This window comes from Lactuca virosa, chromosome 1 (assembly GCF_052849685.1).
Source record: "Lactuca virosa cultivar CGN04683 chromosome 1, Lactuca_virosa_CGN04683_v6, whole genome shotgun sequence".
In the NCBI taxonomy this organism is placed as follows: Eukaryota; Viridiplantae; Streptophyta; class Magnoliopsida; order Asterales; family Asteraceae; genus Lactuca; species Lactuca virosa.
Window position 1 is genome coordinate 242,257,746 of NC_136426.1, and position 26,037 is coordinate 242,283,782.

Consider the following 26,037-nt stretch of genomic DNA (forward strand, 5'->3'; position numbering starts at 1 on the left):
CATGGCTGTTGTGGTATGTGTAGCTTTTATAGCTAATATGATTATATGTTCATGTTGATTGTCTGGGGTATGCTCTGGGGAACTCACTAAGAATTAGCTTACAATTTGTGGATTTGTTTCAGGTACATCTGACCCTAAGGGCAAGGTCAAGTCTTGATGGCGCGGCGTACACTCTCTCTCAGGCGTTTTTATGGGACACTCTGATGATTTGAAATAATATTGTTATTGTTACGAATTTGAAAACAAATGTATTTGGGATTTCATGGTTTATGGAAAGTGTTTTGGCTAACTAAAAATGAGAAAATTGGGTCGTTACATCTCTATTTGGGATATCCTCAAGGTGTACCATCCTCTTACACTAGGTCTTGATCTAAGGCTCTAGTCTTCAAGGAGTCGATATATGATGTTGATCCAAAGATCCTCTAGTCATAGGCCTCATCCTAATCTCTTAACTAGGTGTACTAAACTACTGATCCAAAAATCCTTAAGAGTTTAGGTTGTCAACTATGGCATCCAGGTTTAGGCATGCATCGGTCAGACTATAATAAAACTTAGTTGCACATTCTAGGTCTAGTTGTGGTATGACCGCAATACTAGACTAACCCTAGGATTCGTTTTTGACCTAGAATATTAAGTTGTCATTTGAATGGATAGTTTTTATGATACACGAGTGTATTTATAAGAGTCTATATAACTCTTTATCTGATTAGTGTTTGATAAGGGTATTTTATTAATTCTATCTTTGTGTACTTAAAGACCACTAAGCAAGGATCGGCCAGGTAGGAAAAGTCAGAGGGCGGTGAAGAGTGTTTGAATTAATGTTTGAATCAATCGAATTTATGCAAGAAATAAAGAACACAAAGATCTAAATAAGTTTTTTTTTATCTCTGATTATATCTACAAAAAGTACAGAGGTTTTGAGTACAAAGAGTAATCAAAGAATGTCTGTTACTGTAGACATAAGCACTTACCCTATTTATATGGTACATTAGACATACAAAAAATACAAGTACTCCACTATATGTATCGAAACTAGAAAGTGCCTAGTAAATAGATAAGATATGAAAGTACGTAACTATCGTTATTTATAGACACGAAACCTAAAGATATAGCTTTCGACTACTCACTAGTAGTTTCGACTCTACAAACTCCCCCTTAGTGAGAATTGTCGAAACTTCAAGCTATAATACTTATTGCATGTAACAACTTCCTTCTAATATCCATGTACCAAAGAATGATTTTTTGAATCTACGCTTTGTATTCGTTGTCATTCTTCTTGCAGTTATTGATGCGGATCAAAAGATTCAAAAATTGAGAATTTGTGTATCTCTCGATATTATTCACTTGGAAAAGAAATTTTGTCAACTTTCCATTCTTGTTCTTTCCTTGATAAAAAACTCCAAAAGGTTGATGAATAATCTCACCATCTTCAAATTAATCAATGTTCATCTTCCCCTTCAACAATGGATGTGGGACCTTTAGAGTTTTATTGGTTGCCATAGCAAGATCAATATTTTTAATCGCCAAATACTCATAGTAGCAATCAAGAAACGCCTTTATATGAGCAAATCCAATAATGAATGCATCTCTATTCTCCTCTGCCACTTTCGATACATCAACATTGCACAAAATTTTTGTTACTGTAATGAGATCATTCATATTCGTCAAAGGAAAGTCTCCAATTGTAAACTCGAATGCCACATTATTTGCCTTCACGACAAAATAACGAAAGTTCTGCAACAATCTTTCAAATAACACATCAGGAACAACTGTCATGACTTTGACAATCTTCACTAATGACCACACCTCCTCTTCACTTTTTCCCAAGACTGCATGACAGAGAATCTTCAATCTCTTGAATTCATCTTTATATTTGAAATTCTCAGCAATTTTGAACTTAGTGGATGTGCACAAAAGATGAATGATCGGGAAATCAAGTTGATTGAATTCTGAGTTCTCGGTGTCATAGCTTTTCTATGGTCTTTTCAAGAATTCATAATTCTTACCAAGTACCGCTATCTCGATTGTTTCATAACACCAATGCTTGTTAGGATCACCTTTGTTCAAGCCTGGTGGATCATTCACCCTTTGACTCAATGTTTTGTTAATTTGCCTTTGTCTTTTGATCTCAATTGCTTGCACTCTATTATTCTTTTCTACTGATTTCTCGACTTGAATGTTTTTCCCTTTATCTTTGGGATCAACATTAGATGTTGTTTTGACAAGGGCAGAACTTGAACCTCCAGCTCATTAATTAATTGAAATCCCTTTCTGTTGAACTTTTGATTGATCAAGATTTCCTGTTGTAGTGGTTGTTGTTGATGATGTGATTTCTGGCTTCACTGGGATTGTTGGAATTTGTGAATATAAAACTTTCCCCAATACTACTCATGTATCATCACCACATCCCTTAGACAAACCAACTCCTCTTTCTCCCCCTTGTGAGACGTGCACTGGACGTGGAGAAATTGTTGGTAGACGAAGTACCAAATTAAGGATTGGAGCCAACTCTGCTTTGATACTTGACTCAATGTTCGAAACTGTTGCAGAAATGGAATCTTGAGAAATGGAAGATTGATTCGAAAGATCTACTTTCGATAATGTTTCTTTAAAGCCAGATAAAAACTTTTCAACTTTCTCAAACACTTTTTCATCCTTCTCATTCTTGACTTTGAGATCTTTTGAATAATCCTTGTTGAGTTCTAAAAAGTAAGTTGTTTCATTGGCTACGACATCAACTTTTTCATGTAGCAAGTTGTAGTTGTCATCTAAATTCTTAACCTCTTTAGACATCAAGGTTCGAAGCTCATTAACCTCCTGAATCAAAGTTTGAAAGTTCACAAAGCTTAGTAATCTTGTAATTAAAATTTTGAGATTGATTAGCCATTCTCTCTTCCTGTTTCTTATCAACATCCTCAATTAAAGTTCGCAGTCGAGACTCTTAAGCTTTCAAAAGATAATCAATTTCAAATCCACTAAAAGAGTTCTTGCCTCCAGTATCAGTCAAAAATTCAAGAAGAGAATTCATTTTAGAATTAAGGATCTTGAATTGTTTACCCGACATGATTAACTCATCAGGTATGTATTCTTCTTCAGGGTTGAACTGTAAGTCAGCAAACAAAACCATAACATCATCATCATCTGCATCGGTTTCAGTAATGGTCTTCTCAGGTTGAGTGGATTGAGATGAGAATAGAGTAGCAATCGGTTCCTTCATAACACCAGCAGTTGTTGGAGAAAGTATTGTAGAAGAAATTGGTGGAATAGATGTAGGTGGTGGAGAAGATGGTTGTGGTGGAGGAACAGAAGTTGTTTCGACTGTAGTTGTAGTTGTTGTTTCGATAGTCTTCATCCCTTCACCCATATTGACATTTGTGTCCTTATTAGATAAGTTCACATTGATGTCTGGAATTTCGACCTCCTCCAAATTGAACTCAGTATTCGAACCCCCCGGTGGTATGCCTTTTGTCTTCTCAGAGATTGTTGTACTTTGTTATGCACCTGAATTGATGTTTGCATCCGTATTAGATACATTTTCATTGACATTAGGATTACTTGTCTCCTTGAAAGTCGACTTGATAGAGGTATCCCTTCGTGGTGACACATGAAATGGACCTCCCATTTCTATATCGGTACCATCACTGTCATGATCTGATTCTACAACTACATTCTTTATCTTATCCTCAACAGGAGTTTACTTTCGCTTCTTTATATATTGAACCACATATAAAGCACTTCTCTTTCATGATGCAGGAGAATTAGGAGACAAAATCTCTCTAACCACAACTCCTTTTCATGTAAACTATAGCTTTTTAACTCTCTTGGAAACCTTCTTCTTCATAATAGACTCACCTCCCTGTGTAATGGTTGCTTTAATAGGAATGGGAATCTTCGTAGCAACTATCTCAACTTGTGGGTCAATAGTTTTGACTATAGGCTCAAAAGTAGGTTTCGTGGGTTCATAATCAGATGGTTTCTTTGTCCTTTGAAGTACCCTTTTTCCTGTCTTTGTGGATACAGTCTCCTTAACAACTTCTTCTACGACCTCCTTTGACTTCTCATCTTGTTTCTTTTTCGTAATACCCTTAGATGATTTCGATGAACCTTCAGCACATTTACATGGAACCTTTGGTGGTAGAATACCAGTTGGAGTGGGATCCACTGAAGCTCGATACTTAAGTAATAATTTCTCAGTAGGATTCACTAACTTGAGCATCAAATCATAAATTCGAGCAACCACCGAAAAAATGGTAGCGTCATCAACAAAAAATAGGAAGCGTCATGGATGGAAACTCAGTTGTATCAACATCACTAGGAAAAATAATATCTTCTTGACTATAAACTTCCCTCAAAATCAGTCCCCAAAACCTAGCACTCGAAACTCCAGATGCCAGTTTTGAATGAGAAATTGAATTCCCAAATTCTTCCCACAACAAAGATGCATAATCAACATCTACTCCATAATACAACCCAAACATAATCGAATAGACTTCAAGCTTGGCCTTATCCAACCCAAAACTTCGTCCTGTTAAGCAACGTAGAATAATGCCGAAGAAAAAACTCCAAATACAGGGCAAACTCGACTTATTGAGGTGACTAATAACTGATAAAGTGAGTTGATGACCCATCTCATTGAACATATGAAAGACTTGTTCAGTAGTAACTTCATAAAACATACCAGAAGAAGGTAACTTCAGGATTTTGGCAAATTTCTTCTTGGTAAGTTGCTTCTTCTTTTGAGAGATCAAATGGAACGTAACAACCTTGGTTATTTTGTTATAAACAGTAGTAGAAGCAGCTAAAGACAACCATTGCATCGTAATTCCAAAAAAGATGATAATGCATGATTGAGTACTGAGTTGTTTAGAATCAACACTATCATACACAGTTCTTTAGGATAGACTTCAAGCGAGGGATTAAGCCAGAGATTTGTATGTTGAATCTTTCGTTGGTATTGAACTGATCAACGATATTTTGTTCAAAAGCCATTGATGTAGATTGAGAGAATTTTTTAGAGAAAATTTGCGATGAGCTGTTAGGGTTCTTGAGAGAATTCCGGAAAGTTAGAATGGTAATGACCAGTTTCCTTATATAACTGGTGTAGAATTTAAATTCAAAATGTTCCCCAGTAATATAATTCCACATGGAATATTGGTTACTTAACCGTCACCATAAAAAACCGCCACGTGTAAAAGTGATGATCACTTTTTCCCTCGAGCCTTGTGAAAATCTGGAACTATCCCATCCAATCGGATATTTCACTTCTCCTAACGAAAAATGAACCGCCGTGACTTTTGATACTAGCATAGAACCATCCTATATTATTGAGGCTAGGCTCATTCACTCTTGGCAATGATAAGCGAAATCATGTGCCGGACTTGGTGAAATCTAAGTTTCGAGTTGGTAATACCCAAAACCTCAAGGATTTCAGTGCTTAAGTGTGCCAACGAGTAAGAGAGAATCAAAAAATTAAAAAAAAATTTGCATTGTGATATAAAGAATCTTTGATATAAAAGCAGATAGATCCCGGGAAAATATACACTTCATTCGATAGGAAGAGAGATGATGAACTGCTTGTGTGGTTTCCCGTGAATTACAATCGAAAACTCATGAAGGAGTATCGAAGGGCCTCTTTTCATAAAGTACATAGGAGGTTTCATTTTCACACAAATTTATAACTTGACATAATAAGTGTAAAGAATTATGCAAAAATACTTGGATGGCCAGTGTAGTCAAGAACAAGTAAGCTTTGAAAATTTTGAGGTGAGAAAGATGTTCAAGCGGAAATCTCATTTCATGAAAATTTAACAACTGGATCTATTGGGTAGAAATGACTTGGGATGAATACATTTTATTAAGATCACACAATGGAAATGAAAATGAGATTTTGAACATCAAAATTAGTACATTGAAACAAATGTTTCGTGATAATCTTGAACAATAAATGTTCACCGTCAATTTGTTAAGTTGAGTTCTATTGGGTTTCACCTTCATCACGGAGAAATGATTTAGGATCATGAACACAGATTAGTGACATACTTATATCCTGGTTGGTTTCAACCATAGATGTCTTGGGCATGTGTCATTGTGTGTGATCGTGTTAGAAATTTTTGGTGAAAAAGATTAGATATGAAGATTCATTGTACCTCTGCAAAAAATTGGACTTAGCAGAAATCTCTTTACTCGTCATGAAAAGAAAAAGGTAGCTCGTCGACTACCTTCATCACGGAAAAATGATTCAGGATCATGAAAATAGATTAGTGACATACCTATATCTTGGTTGGTTTCGACTAGAGATGTGTTCAGCATGTGTCATTGTGTGTGATTGTGTTAGAAATTTTGGGTGAAAAATATTGGATATGAAGATTCATTGTACCTCTGCAAAAAGTTGGACTTAGCAGAAGTCTCTTTACTCATCATTAGAAGAGAAAGGTAGCTCATCGACTAATTTGAATACAGTCTAATTGGGAAGAAACTTTCGTGTTAAAAAATTCATTAAGGCTTTGAATACAAAGAATCTATGAGGCTTGTGGACAACATGCTGCAACATTCTTCTAGGGACACCTAACTAGGACAAAAGTTTCATTTCATACATGTTCCCTTTGAATGTTCTCATTTGGCATGCGAAAGAACAACACGTTGTTATAATGAGCTTACAAAATAAGGAAAATATTTTTGTATTTTTCAATTTAAAAAAAACTCAAACATAACGAAAATGTTTTTGAAATTTTGATTTTGTAAATGCAAAACAAAAATAAGAAAATCTTTTTGGATTTTTGAATTTTATAAATGAAAAAAAAAATAAGAAAATCTTTTTGGAGTTTTAAATTTTATAAACGAAAGGACAAAAGCACGAAAAGGATATGAAAAACATTGGTTATTTGTTAGAGATAAAAAATACGTCGTACACGAACCAATGTTTTTTTCTCCAAAGAAATGGCCCATAGTCGAATGCTCACCAAATACATGTACGTCCCATTGAAAGACTAACTCCACACACGAAATTGGTATTGAATGAATCAGTGGGAAATCGAATGTGAAGGCATGTGAACGCTGAATGTGAACAGTAACCTATGAACGGCTATCAGACAAGTAACGAAAGTTAGTAAAACACAAGAAAGTGATAACAACTAGTCAAAAGTGAAATAAACAGTCGAAAGTGAATCCAATAGTCGAAGTGAGATCCAACAGTCGAAAGTGAGATAAACAATCGAAAGTTAATCTAACAATCGAAAGTAAGTCCAATGCATTCACATATCAAATCTAAGAAAAATTATGTAGAATTTGGAACATAACAAGCTTCCATCATTCCCAATCCGTTCCAAATTCATAAAAATGATTTTTCGTCCAAATGGTTTTGTAAATGTATCAGCAAAATGACCAATTGTTTTGACAAAATGGACTTCAATATTCCCATCTTCAACGTGATCTTTGACTAAATGGTAACGAAGAGCAATATGTTTAGTTTTCAAATGTTGAACTGGATTATGAAATATGCAATTGTGCTTTGTGAATCACAATACAAAGGAATCTTCTTCATGTTAATCGCGTAGTCACAAAATTGAATTTGGATCCAGATCACTTTAGATGTAGCCACAGCAGCGACTTGTTCAGCCTCAACTGTCGAAATTGATACGCATGTCTGCTTTTTCGACTGCCAACTCACAAGTTTCCCGTCTAGGAATTGACACCCTCCTGTTGTGCTCTTTCGATATAATTGACAACCCCCTAGATCTGCATTTGAGAAAGCTTGAATAAAGAATCATGTTTTCGATAGATACCACAGGCCTAGAGTCTTTGTTCCATGTAGATATCGAAAGATGTTTTTCACTGCAGTAAGATGAGGTTCTCTTGGATTTGCTTCATTCCTCACACAATTACACACAAAAAACATTATATTAAGTCGACTTGCAGTTAAGTACAAAAGCGAACCAATGATGTTTCTATATGTTTTGATATCAACAACTGGCTTATCCAACGAAGGACCTAAGTGAGTGTCGACTGCCATGGGAACTTTAGCTTTCTTGCAATTCGTCATGCCAAATCTTTCAAGTAGGTTTCAAGTATAATTTTCTTGGTTGATAAAAATTCCTTCCCTTCTTTGACGAATATTTAAACCCAAGAAATGATTTATCTTCCCCATCATCCTCATCTCGAATTGACTCTTCATTAGTTCCTCAAACTCTTTTGAAAACGTAGGATCAGTTGAACCAAATATAATGTCATCGACATAAATTTGAACGAGCAGCAGATGATCCCCTACATTCCTACGAAATAAAGTGGGATCAACTGATCCTTGCTTAAATTTTGCAATTTTTAAAAAATTGGTAACAGCCGCATACCAAGCACGAGGTGCTTGTTCAACCCATAAATTGCCTTGTTAAGAATATAACAATGGTCAGGAAACTTACCATCGACGAAACCAGGTGCCTGTTCGGTATAAACTGTTTTTTCAAGAGCACCATTAAGGAACGCGCACTTAACATCCATCTGGTTGATGTTGAAATCCTTATGAGTTGTATAAGCTAGAAAAATTCGTACAACCTCGAGTCTTACGATAGGGGAAAAGGTTTCTTCATAATAAATTCCCTCTTGTTGACAATAACCTTTTACGACTAATATAGCTTTGTTTCGAACAATATTGCCTTCTTTGTCCATTTTAATTTTAAAAAACCATTTGAGACCAACAATAGAAACATCATCAGGTTTAGGAATTAACCTCCAAACCTTGTTTCGTTCAAATTCAGCCAAGTCGGCCGGCATTGCAAGATCCCAATCGGGAAGTCCTAATTCATTCTTGACTGTTTTTGGTTTAATTTTCAAAATAAAGACATTAAACATACAAAATTCTTGATGAACATTTAAAACCTCATTTTTGTCTCGAATTTGTGCTCGTGTTAGAACACCCGAACTTGGATCACCAAGAATATGTTCTTTTGGATGAACTTGGATCAAACTCCAAATGTGCATCCTTATATGTTTCTTCTGCTTCTGATAACTCAGCTGAAATTGAGATATTGTCATTAGTATCAAGAAATTTGTTACCTTGATCATCATCATCATGATTCGATCCACTTGGCTCCCCCTCAACCAATGGTGCGATATTGAAACGACGATGAATAAAATAACGATTTTGTGTAAAACAAGTTGTCGAAACTGCTTCTGCCAAGAAGTATTGTGGAAAATTTGCATATGTAACCATCATCCTAACCGCTTCACACAAGGAACGATTTCTCCTTTCGACAACACCATTTTTTTGTGGTGTGTAAGGAGACGAAAAGTTGTGTGATATTCCTAGTTCAGTCAAAAACGAATCTAAAATTCGATTTTTGAACTCAGTTCCATTTGCGCCTTTTATCTTATGGACTTTCTATTTCAAACTCAGTTCAATGTTTTTGATAAAATCGATCATCACTTGAGCTGTTTTTGATTTCTGTATAAGAAATAAAACCCAAGTAACTCAGGGAAAATCATTAACAATAACAAGTATGTATTTCTTCTTATTGAGAGACTCAACAGTCGAAGGACCACACTAGTCAATGTGAAGAAGTTCTGACGGTTCAATGATCTTTGAATCAATTGTGATTGGATGACCTTGATGATGTTGTTTCTCATGTTTACAAGCTGCACATAATGAATCATTGTCAAATTTCAAAATAGGTAAACCACGAACAAGATCATTTAGAACAAGTTTGTTTAGATTTTTGAAATTAAGATGAGAAAGACGTCGATGCCATAACCAACTAAGTTCTGATGAAGCTTTCGATAGTAAGCACACAAAACGTATGCCCACTAAAGGTTTCATGTCGAGAGTGAACATATCATCCTTTCGCATTAACTTCAACAAAACTTCTTTCGTCTCTTTATTTGAGATAATGCTTCCTTCCTCATCGAAAAGAGCTTGATTTCCTATTTCAACTACAAGTTGAGATACGCTTATTAAGTTATGCTTCAACCATTCGACATAAGCAACTTCTTTTACTATGAAATTTCCATTTGTAACTTTCCCATATCCTCTGACTTTGCACTTTTGAATGTTTCCAAACTTTACGACACCAACATTTTCCAATGAACGAAAATCTCTAAAATTCTCCTTCCTCCCAGTCATGTGTCATGAGCATCCACTATCGATTTACTAGTTTTCATCATATTGCTCATCACATAGTACCTGCAATCAATTAGAGAGATTTAGGTACCCAAGACATTTTGGGTACTTAGAAATTAGTTTGAAACGAATTATGCAACGAAGAGTTAAAATTCCAATTTTGAACTTTGGTTTTAATTTTGTCAATTAAGTCAACTTCGTCAGCTTTAGGCATTGATATGTATTCATGCAATGGTGTAGTTTCAACTTTAAGTTTCTCTTTTTTCAACCTTTACTTGTGACACATCAAATTTCGTTGCTTTGACTTCTTTCCATTGTGATACTTTCAACACTCATTCTTGAAAAGAAGTACTTTCGTTCAAGGATTCATTCAAGTAATTCTCATAAGCCTCTTGGACTTGTGTTTGACTGAAATTGTCTTCCTTTTCATTGTTTGACTTCTTTCCATTGTGATACTTTCAACTGAAATTGTCTTCATTTTCCTTCCAACCAATGATTAAAAATTTTCGTGTCATTTCTGCCTTTTACAAAAGATACTTTTAATTATTGTTTCAAATCATGATGTGGAAAGATTGGACCACCAGGTTTGAATGGTACATTTCTTTTTGTAACATTTTTCAACTTTGTAAAGTTCATTTGTGATGATGATGATTTTTGCGGTCGTTGTTGAAAACGATTATCGTTTTTGATAACCAAACCGAGAATCTTTTTGAAAAACTTTTTGATTTTGAGAAAATTTTCTTCGTGCATTATTCTGAAAATGATTTTGTGTTTTATTTTCATTACTTTGAAATTCCTTCATCTTTTGAACATTTTTCTCAACATAATTTTGATGAAAACTTTCTTGTTCATTTTATTGAGTTGGATTTGAACTATTCTCAACCATTTTCTCATTTGCTTTCTCAGCAACATTCACTTTTAGTGAAAAACCACTTTTATTTCCAACATTCCTTTGTTCATTGTTCAAATTGCTTTGAGATAGATGTTTTGAAGTATGAGGATTTGATGTTTGTGAAAACTTCTTTTCAAATTCTTGTTTATTTTTTAATCTCAAAAACTTTGCTTTGTTGTTTTCCTTTTGTTGCTTAAAATAAGCCTTGTTTTGTGCTTTCTTTCGAGAAATTTCATTTTTCAAATCAGATTTTTCAACTTTTTCATTTTGATTTTTGAAAGAAACGTTTTGTGTAACTGGTTTTTCTTTCCTTTTGAAATCATGAACTTTCGCCTTTTGATTACTAGAATCATTATGAAAAAATTTCTCACTATCAACTTTAGGTTTTTCTGTTTTCACAACCCAAACTTGGTACACTTCTTTTCATTTTCTTTGGGAAAAGATTGTTGACTCTTTTGACATTGAAAAACATGTGATCTTTTGTTTAACTCGTTTTCCTCCATATTTTGATTTGAGTAAAAACCTTCATTAGTCGCATTTTGATTATCTTCTTTCATCAATTCGTTTATTTTAGGAACAATTTTATCAGCATTGCCTTTCGTCACAAACACTTGATTTGGAAGACCCTTGATGCACTTGGGATAAAGAAAACTATTCATTTCCAAATAATGTTTTCCCTTTTCTTTCAAAATCTTTGAAAATTCCTTTGTATCATCATACACTTGAGTCTCCACAACTCGATAAATTTTGTTCTCGCATGAATCATCATCACTATCACTTTCGTTATTTTTAACATCCTCAACATCAACTTTTTATTTTTGAAAATCACAAGTTTTAGTTGTCGAAGAGGACTCATCGTTTAATTTCACATTTGTATAAACACTATCTTTTTCCTTGGCCAATAAAGTGAAATTTATGACAGACAACTTTGAGCAATCAATACATTCCTCTTCCTTAATTTCACTAATATTGTCATAATCATCTTCAATATCAACAAAATTTTGTTGAGTACTTTGTGTCGATTTCTCAGTTTTGTTCAAATTTTTTTTGTCAAGGTCTCATCCACAATTTTAACAATCTCATCAACATTTAAACCATCATTTATGTTAACTACACCATAACCATATGAATCATTAGGAATGGTGCCATAGTCAGCTACTTTACTCTCACAGTTGAAAGTAGTCTCATCAACTACCTTCCCTTTGAAAGTAATGAAGGGAAGCAACTTCCTATGTTTTTCAACACAAATTTCAACAAAATTGTAAAGCTTAGTTATCTTTCCATACAATCTTTTCGTTGTGTTACAGTAGAGATTACATTGTTTCACTAACATATTATTGTCCATTCTAAGAGTGTCTCTATCACACATAATATTTGTAATATAAATCTCTACACACTCTATCTTATATTTCTTCTCCTCCGATCTATTATGAGCTTCATATAAGGATGCCTTAGATGTCTCTACATCACTATTCATCGAAATAAGCATGTCATATAAGTAAGAGCAGGTTTCTTCAAATTCACATAAAATAGCATGATAATACTATAAAGGAATATTAAGAGATATGAAAGATCACGCACCTTAGCAGTCATAGGAGACTTTAGAGTAGTTGAAACAAAGCATCACCCAGTAGTCTACACACTCTCTTCATCTCTTTCATCAACATTCACATCATTCTCCATTTCCTCTTAATTGTCTTCCTCACTCTCCACAAACATGCTCTTCTCATCAAACATTCCTTCTTCAAACTTTGTAAATAACACGCCATGCATTGGATGATGCATTTCTTCATCATCCGATCCAGATGGCCAAATTTGATACATTCCATCATTCTCATCACTTTTGCTAGCCAATAACGAAAGATTCTTTGTTTGGTTTCGAACTTCTTCCAGTCTTTTTGCATAATAAGCCTCATCTTTCACCTTATATTTCTTCTCTTCCATCTTCCTTAGCATACAATCATTGGCTAATTGATTATGACCATTGCAATAGTTATAGTTGTGGCCAGAGTCTCCTATCAACCTTACTTCCGTTTTTTCTCATCTTTTTTCTTCTCGACTTTCGACATCATATTTTGATTTCCACTAGCATTTGTCACTTGTTTCTTCTCAAAGTTGTTCTTAAAACTTCCACTAATTGGTTTCTTCAAAAACTCCTTTGATTTATTATTAGAGTAATATGTGACTGCTTCATCATGAAAATTGATCAAAATCCTTCATCATCTTCTTTCACTTCAATCTCACACTCATTTTCCTTCACATTTTCTTTTAACACTAAAGCCATTAGACCACCATAGCTTTGCGTATTCTCCTCAATAATATCCATAACCTTAGCTTCATGATTTTTGAGAATATTATACAAATTTGATAACAAAAGAGTATCAAAGTTCTCCTGTGTATTGATGATCAAGCATATGTTTCTCCATTCCTTTTCGAGTCCATAAACAAAAGTAAGATTAAATTCAAGAGTAGTACGATTTACCCCATATTGAGAGCAGCTGAAGATCAGGTCATTCATCCTGTCGTAATAAGCTTCAATGTTTTCATTCTCTTTCTGCTTGAAATCAACAAGTTCAGACAAACATTTCGTAACCGAACTTTTCCCTGTTCTTTCATTTCCGTAATATTTCTCTTTCAAAGTATCCTAAATTTCCTTAGTAGTTTTGCATCCACGATCATAGTTATAGACGACGGGAGGAAGAGCACCTCTCAATTCACGAAGAGCTTTCTTATCACATGCCTTCCTGGTGACTGCTTGAGCAACCATGTCTACAGCAGCTCCGGCATTACCAACATTTTGAACCAAATCTTCACGAAAACTTCCTTCCTTAATAGATTTCCACAAATTTTCATCGATGCCATTGAGATAATCCTCCATTCGATTAGTGCACTAATCATAATACTCGGGAATCAGCATCAGAATATTTGTTGCAGATCCAAGACGATTCGCATAGTTCATCATCGTGTTCACATTGAGATTAGCCATTAGATTTGATTTGATCAAAAGAGAAATTTCTAGAAGAGAATTGAGATGATTATCAGATCGATTGATAGAAACAATAGCAGAATCAGTTAATCACTTATTGATTAAGTGAAGAATTGTGTTTTAAAATTTCAGAACAATGAATCGGAATGAGCGATTCAAAAAGATGAAAAACACGATGTAGATTCTTCAATCAAAAAGTGAATCCCGCTTTGATACCAATTGAAGAGTATTTGAATTAATGTTTGAATCAATCGAATATATGAAAGCAATAAAGAACACAAAGATCTAAATAAGATCTGTTTAGCTCCGATTATATATGGAAAAAGTACAGAGCTTTTGAGTACAAAGAGTAATCAGAGAATGTCCGTTACTCTACACCTAATCACTTACCCTATTTATAGGGTACATCAGACATACAAAAAATACAAGGACTCCACTATATGTATCGAAACTAGAAAGCGCCTTGTAAATAGATCAGATAACGAAAGTAAGTAACTCACGTTATTTATAGACACGAAACCTAAAGATATAGCTTTCAACTACTCACTACTACTTTCGACTCTACTTGCAGGATCATTTTAGCATACAGTCGTTCTGAAATCCAGCAACCCAAACGACAAATTTTTCCAGACTAGGCACCTCTCCCGTAAGTAGTCTATCCATATGGTAGTTAATAATAATACTTTTATTAATTTAGAGTTTATGCCCTAGGTTATAGTCATAGTTCCTAAGTAATTACTAGTTCCCAATAACATGTAGCTCTGATACCAATCTGTCACACCCCCGGCCGGCAACGGAAACGTTGGGCGGTGCGAACGTGGGGAAATTGGGTCGAGGCATATATATATATATATATATATATATATATATATATATATATATATATATATATATATATATATATATATATATATATAAGACAAATGTATATCACAAACATTTCTTTTATTTATTATAAATTATTCTGGGATTACATTGTTTGGAAGACAAGCACACAACCAAAACATTACTAGAAACGATAAACATACGGGACTAAAGTCCAGAAAGCTTCCTTGAAGACCTCCTCCTCCTCGGCACAACTATCATCCACACTCATCTCCCTGAGAACACATGTATTTTTTAAAACGTCAACATAATTTTGGTGAGTGTGAGTGCACAAGTTGTTATAGTTTTCGGAGTTATTGGGTTGTATTAATTTAAGAATCCTTTTTCTTTTAGAAAAACCTTTCCTAAAGTATATTATCAACCCTATCTTACTATCTTTTAGGATATCTAACAATCTTATCCTATTATCTTTTAAGATTTATTTATTAATCATAACTTACTATCTTTGTAGCATATCTAACAACTCTAACATATTTTATCTACCACTCTAAGGCGTCCCTAATGGTAGTCGGATGGCTAAGGTGTTTGTGATGTATTACCATGAGCCCCCATTATCGACGTTGTTTGACTAATAATTGCCCCGCCACGACGCTTTATCGGGCGTCGAATAGTGAATAATAAGAAAGTTATCTTGTCGGGATTGTAGCTAGCAATTGCAGGTGGGGTTGTCTATCCCCGTATAGATCTATACATATCTTCCTAGCTCTCGCAAGATTAACGATTACAGGTATCGAGGAAATCCGAATTAAATCAAGGCTAATGGATGAATATTTAGAGCTCACTAACGAATTAACCTTAGGTATTTATCTTTTATCTTTCTTACAGATTTCCTATAACTATCATAATATAAACCCCATTAATTTTATATTTGATAATTATATCTTTTAGATCGCATATTTATTTTATGTGTGTGTGTGTATATATATATATATATATATATATATATATATATATATATATATATATATATATATATATATCATACACATATGCACTAATTATGGTTAATTGGATATTTAGGCAAAGTAACGATTAGGTATAGTGCATATCCTTATATTTGACCAACATAACTTTTAGGTACTATGTTATCTTATGGATTTTGCCATTATAACATTTGGGTATTATCTCTTTCAAGACTATCGGGCATCATAACTCTTAGGCATAATATCATAGATTACAACTAAGTATAGTATGTATAGCTACATTATCCTAAGGCTTTAAGCTTTATAAAACGATTTTATATTTATGACTATAAATATAATTTGATAAAGCATTTTGATAGACATGTAACCCCCCCCCCCCCCCCCCGTAGAACAATTAAAATAGTGAAATGTGGGTCGTGAACTCAACCTAGTCTCGTGAGACCTTTGATTTAGGGTTGAATCGGGCACGGACATAGACACACACCTCACGGCGCAAAATATCCTAAGGGCAGCTACTTCGAGATTCTAGGGACAGTGAATGAGAGTGGTGTGCAAAAATGGTCTACCCAGCCACTCTATTTATAGTCATGGATTTGGGTTGCACACGGCATAAATATTTGCATGCGTCGCGTGTGATCATCGCGCTCCATCTAGAGAATGCCATGTGTCACTTCCCAAATTGGCTACGTCACTCACAATCTACTCGAATCTGGAGTCAGGTGCGCGACGGGCATAGACGTACACCTCGCGCGCATGAAAAGATTTTGCAAAAATCATAACTTCTTCGTGCGAGCTCAGATATAATCCCTCTCTATATCTATGTGATGATCTCAATGGGTACTACAACTCTCCTTTAGGTTGTTTTAGCTAGTTTTGACTTTCATTTTCGTGCCTAACGGGGGTAAAAATAAATGATTTTCCAAAAACCATATCTCTCTCATATGGATCGTGTTTTCACCAAACTTTGTCCTAATGAAACTCCTTTTTGCTCTTTTAGTCAAAACTTAACCAATCTCTAAGTACCGTTTTGACGTAATTAATTATAATTGCGCGGTTGATATCTATTTTTATAAAATCCATAAGTCTTTCCTTTGGAGTCGGATTTTTACGAATATTATATCCATGAGATCACGTTAACGAGTGCTTTCCAAGTATGTTAACCAGCTTAAGAAATGGTACAAATTTTTGGACGTTAATTTTTTAGCCTAATGGACATTTTAACAAATAATGTAATGGCACTTTTGATTTTTATTATCTCAAAAATCAAATATTATAATACTAAGCTATTACATCTATTTTCCTACTCTTTCCTAAAGGTGATCAGTAACGGAAACCTCTTCATTGTCACACAGTGGTATCTCCAATCCAAGATAACCACCATAGTGTTCCATTCCAGTGGTATCTCCAATCTAAGATAACCACCATATCGTTTCGTTCCAGTGGTATATCCAATCCAAGATAACCACCATATCGTTCCTATTCTTGTGGTATCTCCAATCCGAGACTGCCACCGTATCGTACCTGTTCTTGTGGTATCTCCAATCTGAGACTACCACTGTATCGTTTCAATCTTGTGGTATCTCCAATCCGATACTACAACCATATCATTTCATTCATGTGGTATCTCCAATCCGAGATAGCCACCTACAATCAATATCAAAAATATATTTTTTTTAGGTTAGGGATCATACCCTTCCCGAAACTTTTCTATTCACATCTCCCAATATTATTACAACCAATATAAACTATCCTGATTTCAATCCTCATTACGAAAAATTACATCGCATCAGGGTGACATAAAAACACATTATACCTACATCATGCTCCAGCCACGTCATGGCCCCAATCTGATATCGTAATAAAAACTATCAGCTTTCACAATTGTAAGACATATACTAAACATCAATCAATCATACAAAGTAACCCCATAGTTTATCCTCCAAAAGTATCCATTTAGCTGAAAGTCAACCCTGGTCAAAATTTGTCACACCCCAAAACCGGAATGGCGGAAACGTTCTGGGATGGCGGACGTCATGTTTAGCATCACAACCATTGTATAATAGCAATCATAGTAACACAACCATTACAGTGAATACATATATGGAAAATGTTTACATCTATTTGAAACTTGTTTGAGTACAACAAAAACGTATGCAAAATATAAAGACATGACTCTTATTGCTCCGGCTTCTAAAAATCCAAGAAGTACCTGTCTACTGATTCCCTGAGAATACAAGCAGTTTGAAAGAATATCAGCATAAAGCCGGTGAGTTCATAACCATTTAGTTTTGATGGAAAATGTTCTTTGCTTCTTTTGAAAAGTGTTCCTCAATAAAATCCCATATTTTCTTATGAAAAGCATAGTTGAAACCCATTCCTTCCATGACTTCCAAATTCATGCAGATACGTACAATCCAAGGAGTCATGGAATGAATATGAATATCCATTAGTTCAATGTTAAACCATCCGTTTATGAAAATACTGTGTTATCCTGGGAAAATCCTATAGTTTCCCTAAAAGTAGGTTGTTGGTTATCCGTTCTAAAATGAAGTGTACAAGTATCTACCATACTTATATCGTTAAACGTAGTTTCCTTTGAAAAACCCTGGTTACTCACAGTGAGGTATATTAGCCTTATTACATAAATAAAACTAATAAAAACGTGGTGAACTAAATCCTGAAGGTATTATTAATACCCTCTAGTAATCAATTGGTAATTACTCTGAGGTTAGTTCACTCGATCCATTATTACGTAAGTAAATCGCTGTTATCTTCATTGCGAGTTTTATAACCATACATTAACTTGATATGGCACGTATCGGGGCCAGTAACCTTTATGACTTTGTCACTCGTAGACCTGCCGGTCCCACTGTAGCTAGCAGCGAGGTGCGGGATAGTCAGTCCAGTATAGATCTATACACAACAGTCACGCTCTCCCTACAAGAGATTCTGGTTATAAGTTCTAGTCCTACACTCTGTTTCGGTGGTGAGTGTTACCAAGGACGTGTCTCCAACTTAGACTAACAAATTTACAAGCAATAATATTGAAAACCCTTTTTGTAATTAACATGAATCCTTTATAAAATGATATCTTTTACTTCATGATTCGTAAGTTCATTGCCGTAGTTTTGAAAACTGTTTCTGCGAGTTGATTTCTTAACCCATTTGGTAAAACTGTTTTCCATGTTCAAAGTATATTGAAAATATAATTATCTTAAAAATATATATATATATTTTGAGCCCAAGATTACTTGTGATTTTGCTTGTATTCCCCCACCCCCCCCCCCCTGAAAACATGAAAAACTCGGAAAAGCATAGGGGTATGAATTCACCTCGAACAAGTGGTTTGCATGAAAGACCGGTATGAGATGTCGAGTGTCAAGTGAAGTCTCGAACACAATTGGATCCTAATTATCATGTAATAACACATATAGGGTACTTCTGTTTCATTGAATTCTCGCACTCCCAAGTGAATTCAGGTCCCCGCTTGGCATTCCAACGAACCTTCACTATCGGGATGCGGCTTTTTTTCGTTTGTTTGGCTTCCCGGTCCATGATTTCAACTGGTTCTTCCACGAAGTGTAAGCTCTTGTCTAGTTCGATCTCATCGAGGGGAATCACAAGTTTCTCATCGGAGAGACACTTTTTTAGGTTCGACACGTGGAAGACGGGATGGACGTTGCTGAGTTCTCGTGGTAACTGGAGTTTGTATGCTACGGGACTGTGACATCCCCATTTTCACGGCCAGAAAAGACCGATTTTGTTTATGCTTTATAAAAATCAGAGTACCTCTTTTAATAAAAGTGTTGCGGAATTTGTTCCCAGAAAAACATGATAGATGCGTTATCAAAGCATTTCTGAACAAATGCATTTTTATTCATTTTAAAACATTGGGATGTCATCGTCAATACAGAAACATAAGCATAAACAGAACTTACATTCATTTACACTAGTGATCTACATCTCTTTTAAATCTCTCAGTGTAAAGTAGCTTCATATCGACACCTATGATACAAATAAGCTTGAGTGGGTCAGGTTGGGAAACCTGGTGAGTACATAGGGATTTCAATCCCACAATGTCATATCATATATACAATTTAGAACTCACAAAATATACAATTTCACCATATATATAGTAGCAACTCTTACCCCACCACGTTAATCCTCACAACGAGACTATCCATACTCTCGGACCTTAAATTTCACCTCTTACTTAATCCATACTCTCGGACCTAATTCATGCTCTCGTATCGATAATAGTGCCCATTCCATACTCTCGGATTAGGGACAAGTGTCTATGTGTAAAATCCATTCTCCCGGATTAACGACGAATGACTATGTCCTATCCATACTCTCGGACTGAGGACGACTGACTATGTCTTAATCCATACTCCCAGACTAAGGACAACTGACTATGTCTTAATCCATACTCCCGGACTAAGGACAACTGACTATGTCTTAATCCATACTCTCGGATTAATGACAGTTAACTATGTCCAATCCATACTCTCGGACTAGGGACAATGACTATGTCTAATCCATGCTCCCGGATCAATGACATATATTACAGTTCTATTCTATGAGTATAACTCACTCGTACTCGTAAGAAAATACTACCCAATATTCCTTATAATTAATTTAGGTTTACTCTTTATCCTAAATCATCATATATAATCAGGTATGTTCTTTAACACGTATTTCAGGCAACATCAATTAACTCGCACATAAACATATAATTAATACTTCAATAAATATTTGTATTAAAATCATGTTCATGAAAAGGACTATGCACTCACTTGATTAGGTGGTGATTCCGAACTCAGACAGCGCTTCGTTATCTCAAAACAATTTTTCCTTTGACAAAACAGCGGGTTTTATAGAAAATCGGGCTTCGCTTGGAGCAGCGCTTCCGAACCGAAAGGCTCTTCTTCTCGGAGCCGTCGGGCGCTCCGGGTTCCGCCTCGTGCTAGGGAGGTTCCCTAGGCTTTTCGGGGGGTTTCGGGGCTAGAGAGAGGTTCTAGAGAGAGAGAGGGAACTTATGAGAGGTATGAGGAAGAATGGAGGCTTCACCTCTTATTTATAGGGGCTGGAGGGTCACTCACGTCGTGAGTTTTATGATTCTCACGTCGTGAGCCAACTTGGGCACCAAGGCAAAGCCTGGTGCTGACACGTGGCATCGCACATAGGGTGGAAATCAGCCGACTTTCAAAAATTCATAACTTTCGCATACGAGCTCCGATTTCGACGTTCTTTATATCCACGCGTAGGTAAAAATAAGATCTACAACTTTCATTTTGACTCCGTCGGCTAGTTCTCGACCGATCTTAAATTTAACAGTAGGAGGAGATTAGATTGTTAAATGACCGCGAAGAATTCGTAACTCCTTCATACGGACTTCGTTTTCATCTGTCTTTTTATCGTTGAGTTCCTATTAATGAGATCTTCAACTCTCATTTAGGTCGCGTAGGCCAAAAACCGCTCGAACTAAAATTCGAGTTTCGGGCCGTACACTGCTATGCCAAATCTTAGAAAATTCATAACTTTCTCATACGAAGTCAGATTTGGGCGTTCTTTTTTTGCATGTTCTCGGTTTAACGTATACTACAACTTTGGTTTAGATTACTAAGGCCAAAAAGTCTTCTATCGTAAATTCACTATTTACGTTTCCCGGTGCCGTGCCGGTTTTGCCGTAAAACTTCGACGGCCCATAACTTCTTCGTTATAACTCGGATTTTGGCGTTCTTTATATGCACGAAACCCTTGAGACATATTCTACAACTTGGTTAAGATTAATCTTTTGTCAAAAAGTCATTTTCGACCCCTATTATCTCTAAATTGACTAACCCTGATCTACGGGCGTTACAGGGACCGATCCTATCAAGGATCTCGAATGGTCCAATGTACCTTGGGTTTAGTTTTCCACGCTTTCCGAAACGTATCATGCCTTTCCAGGGTGAGACCTTCAAAAGGACACGGTCACCAACTTGAAATTCCAAGGGTTTTCGTCTCTTATCGGCGTAACTCTTATGTCTATCTCGTGATGCTTTTAGTCGTTCTCGGATTTGTACGATCTTTTCAATCGTCTCTCGGATGATTTCAGGACCCGTGAGAGTGCTGTCGGGAACTTGACCCTTGACTAGCTGCGTGTCACCCACTTCAGCCCATCACAGAGGGGATCTGCACTTACAGCCATAGAGGGCTTCAAACGGCGCAGCTTTAATGCTAGTATGGTAGCTGTTGTTGTAAGAAAATTCGACCAAGGGTAGATGAGTGTCTCATGACGTGCCGAAATCGATGACGCAGGCTCTCAACATGTCTTCCAATGTATGGATTGTCCTCTCACTCTGTCTGTCTGTCTGTGGATGATAAGTCGCGCTCATATCCAACTTAGTTCCAAGAGCCTTCTGTAATGATTGCCAAAATCTCGAGGTAAACCTGCTATCCCGATCGGAGATAATGGATACCCCATGAAGGCGAACTATTTCTCGAAGGTATATTCGTGTGAGTCTCTCCATCTTGAAGCTTTCTTTGATCGGCAGGAAGTGGGCGGATTTAGTCAGTCGATCTACAATTACCCAGATGGCGTCGTGCCCACTCAGAGATCTGGGTAACTTAGATAAAATCCTTGGTAATCCTTTCCCACTTCCACTCAGGTATTTCTGGCTGTTGAAGTAAACCTGAGGGCTTCTGATATTCTACTTTCACCTTGGCGCAAGTCAGACACTTGCCTACGAAGGTAGCGATTTCTGCTTTCATGTTCGGCCACCAATAGAGTTGTTTGAGATCCAGATACATTTTATCTGAACATGGATGAACGGAGTATCTAGTCTTGTGAGCTTCGTTCATGACAACCTCCCTGTACCCGCCGTACTTTGGGGTCCAGATCCGGTTCATGAAATAGTAAACTCCGTCTCCCTTGACCTCTAAGGTGTTGTTTGTTTTTTCGAAGCGAAAATTTCTGAAGTCTGCGGACCACCTCTGCAACTCTCTGCAGTAGAAGAGGTGGACCAAACGGTTGTATCTTGTAATAAGAAGCATGTTTATTTTTTCACCTCTGCAGACTGCTGCAATAAATTAAAATTTAAATAAACTAATTTTTTACAAAATTAAAATAGTTTTTCAACACCGGAATTTTAACAATTCTAATCTTACAACATTGAAATAAAATTCACACAACCAAATTAGCCTTACAATAACAATTTATTTAAAATAATTTATTCCATATTTTTTTAGCATTATCCATTATAAAATATTAATAAAAATAGAATTATATTAAATAATGACAAATTAGTCATTAAACCATGAGGACTGCCCAATTCACAATTGATCATTAAAAATCACATTCTAGCAACTAGTTATCATTTAAACACCGACAAAATTTCATAAATATCACTCTTGTAAACATGATTTGGATCTCTACCAACAAATTCAGGCACACTATCCCCGATCTTAATCAAACTAAAACTAGGAATCTTTTCAATTCCTTTCTCTCTCATTTCCAACCTAAACCTCAAAGCATCTTCCCACCTTCCAAATGATGAACTCAAATTTGCAATTAATGTCCAATATCCATAATTTACAACTTCTTTATCAAATACTTTCCTACTTATATACTCAAACAATTCATCATTTCCATGTCGAATCATGGTAGCCCAAATTACCGAATTAGCCTCCAAATCCATGTTTTCTATTAATCTAATTTCTCCATGGTTGCAAGCTGACAACAATAAACATGACATCATGTGGTTTTATTCCTTCACCACACATATTTGTTAAAAACTCCAAAGCTTCTTTACATTTTCCATTAACAGCCAACCCTGACACCATTGTTGTCCATGTGATTATAGATTTGTTGGACATAGCCTGCAATCATAGCATTCCAAGTTACTTACATTTCTTTTGGTTCCCATTTGATCGAACATTTTTCTTGCTGATTCAAGATCTCCAGATGCAGCGTGTTCTGATATGATTGATGTACATGTTAAACAAAATCAAATTGATTCAAAAATCGATTATTACAAATCGGTTTTAATTCCAACATAAATCAAAATCGTGAGAAAATCAATTAATTTCCAGATGTTAATCAAGAATGGGATTGAGATAGATCAATTAGATAGAAAAGCAATCACGGTCAAGCAATAAAGCCAGATACAATAAATTAGTCGAACATAAAGCATGAACAACTTGTAATCAGAAGAAAACCATATGATAATGAGATTTGGACACTCAGAAGTCAACAAACTGATGATATTCAAAAAGTTTTGGGATTGAACTTAGATAATGAACAGCAGCTCAAACGCATTTGGGGTCAAAAAAAAACGTACCTGTCGATTTCACGAGGAAGACGCCGGCGAACTGAGCAGAACGACGGCGACAACGCTGTTATTTATCGACGATCAAGGCTACGACGATAGAGAAGGAGGACGATTCGATTGGGGAAGGAATAAGGAGGGAGCCACGTTTTTTTGAGTTCCTCGTTCTTTTTTTTTTATTAGGTTTAGGTTTAGAAGTGATTTGAAGAGGTAAATCCAATGCTGTATGGTGCAGAGCACGGCAGAGCTTTTTAAGTCTAAAGCCTTTTAAAAAACAAACAGTTGCAACATAGCGAGTGTTGCGCGTGTGCTGCGTGGCGCAGCAAAAAATGGTTAGAAGAGGTTTTTTCTAAAAAACAAACAGCACCTAAGTTCTTTTCCATTCCCCACAGGGTTTCATCCAACATGTTCTCTGGTTTTAAGGCTTCCAGCTGAGCCTCTCGGATTTGTGTGGATAATCGGGAATGGATGGTCATAGTCAATGCCTTCACTCTACGACCGGAATACTCCTTGCGGCTGAGGGCATCTGCTACCACTTTGGCCTTGCCGGGATGGTAGCGTATTTCGCACTCGTAATCACTGAGTAGCTCTACCCATCGCCGCTGTCTCATGTTTAGCTCTTTCTGATCGAAGATATGATGTAGGCTCTTATGGTCGGTAAATACAGTGCACTTGGTCCCATAGAGATAATGTCTCCAGATCTTTAACGTGAAGACCACTGCTCCCAACTCTAGATCGTGAGTTGTGTAATTGACTTCGTGTGTTTTCAACTGCCTCGAGGCATAGGCGATAACCTTTCCTAGCTGCATGATCACACAGCCTAGGCCCTGATTGGATGCATCACAGTAGACAACAAAGTCTTCCGTCCCTTCGGGCAGGGACAAGATAGGTGCGCTGCATAGGGCCTGCTTCAATGTTTCAAACGCAGTGTCTTGCTTCTCTCCCCAACTAAAGGTTACACCTTTCTGTGTCAGGGTGGTTAAGGGCTTAGCGATTTTGGAGAAGTTTTGGATAAACCAGCGCTAATAGCCAGCGAGACCCAAGAATTGGCGGATTTCTGTGGGTGTCTTTGGTGCTGACCAATTCTCAATCGCTTTGATTTTGGAAGGGTCCACGTGTATGCCTTCCTCGCTAACCACGTGACCAAGGAAAGTTACCTTCCTGATCCAGAATTCACACTTTGAGAATTTTGCATATAGTTTCTCCGCCCTTAATGTTTCTAGCACTAGTCTCAAGTGCTGTTTATGATCATCTTCGCTCCATGAATAGACAAGTATATCGTCAATGAACACGATCACGAACTTGTCTAGGAAAGGGCGGCACACTCGATTCATCAGGTCCATGAATATTGTCGGTGCGTTGGTTAGACCGAAGGGCATTACTACGAACTCGTAGTGTCTGTAACGAGTTCGGAATGCTGTTTTAGGAACGTCATTTTCATGAATTTGTAACTGATGGTACCCTGATCGAAGTTCTATCTTCGAGAAATAACTGGCTCCCTGAAGTTGGTCGAAGAGGTCGTCGATTCTGGGTAGGGGATAACGGTTCTTGATGGTAAGTTTGTTCAGCTCTCGGTAGTCAATGCACATCCGGAAGGATCCATCTTTCTTCTTCACGAATAATATCGGGGCTCCCCAGGGTGAGGAACTTGGTCTTATGAATCCTTTGCAGATCAGCTCATTGAGCTGGTTGGATAACTCTTGCATTTCTGCCGGCGCTAGGCGGTAAGGAGATTTAGCTACAGGAGTAGCTCCGAGGATTAAGTCGATACGAAACTCGACTTGACGCTCGAGAGGAATTCCTGGGAGATCTTCGGGAAAGACATCAGGAAAGTTGCAGACTTCGAGGATGCTCTCGAGGTCTTTAACTTTTTGCGTTTCATGGACAACATGAGCTAGGAATGCATGGCATTCCTTCCGCAGATACTTCTGAGC

General features: G+C 36.4%; 1 long non-coding RNA gene across 1 annotated transcript; it reads right to left on the bottom strand.

Moving 5' to 3' along the window:
- Positions 1 to 23,043: 23,043 nt before the first annotated feature.
- LOC145108977 (uncharacterized) lies at positions 23,044 to 24,318 on the bottom strand. Its single transcript, XR_013708686.1, has 2 exons — positions 24,116 to 24,318; positions 23,044 to 23,751 (listed from the first exon to the last, which is right to left on the bottom strand). It is a non-coding gene; the product is annotated as an uncharacterized LOC145108977 (long non-coding RNA).
- Between the last annotated feature and the right edge of the window lie 1,719 nt (positions 24,319 to 26,037).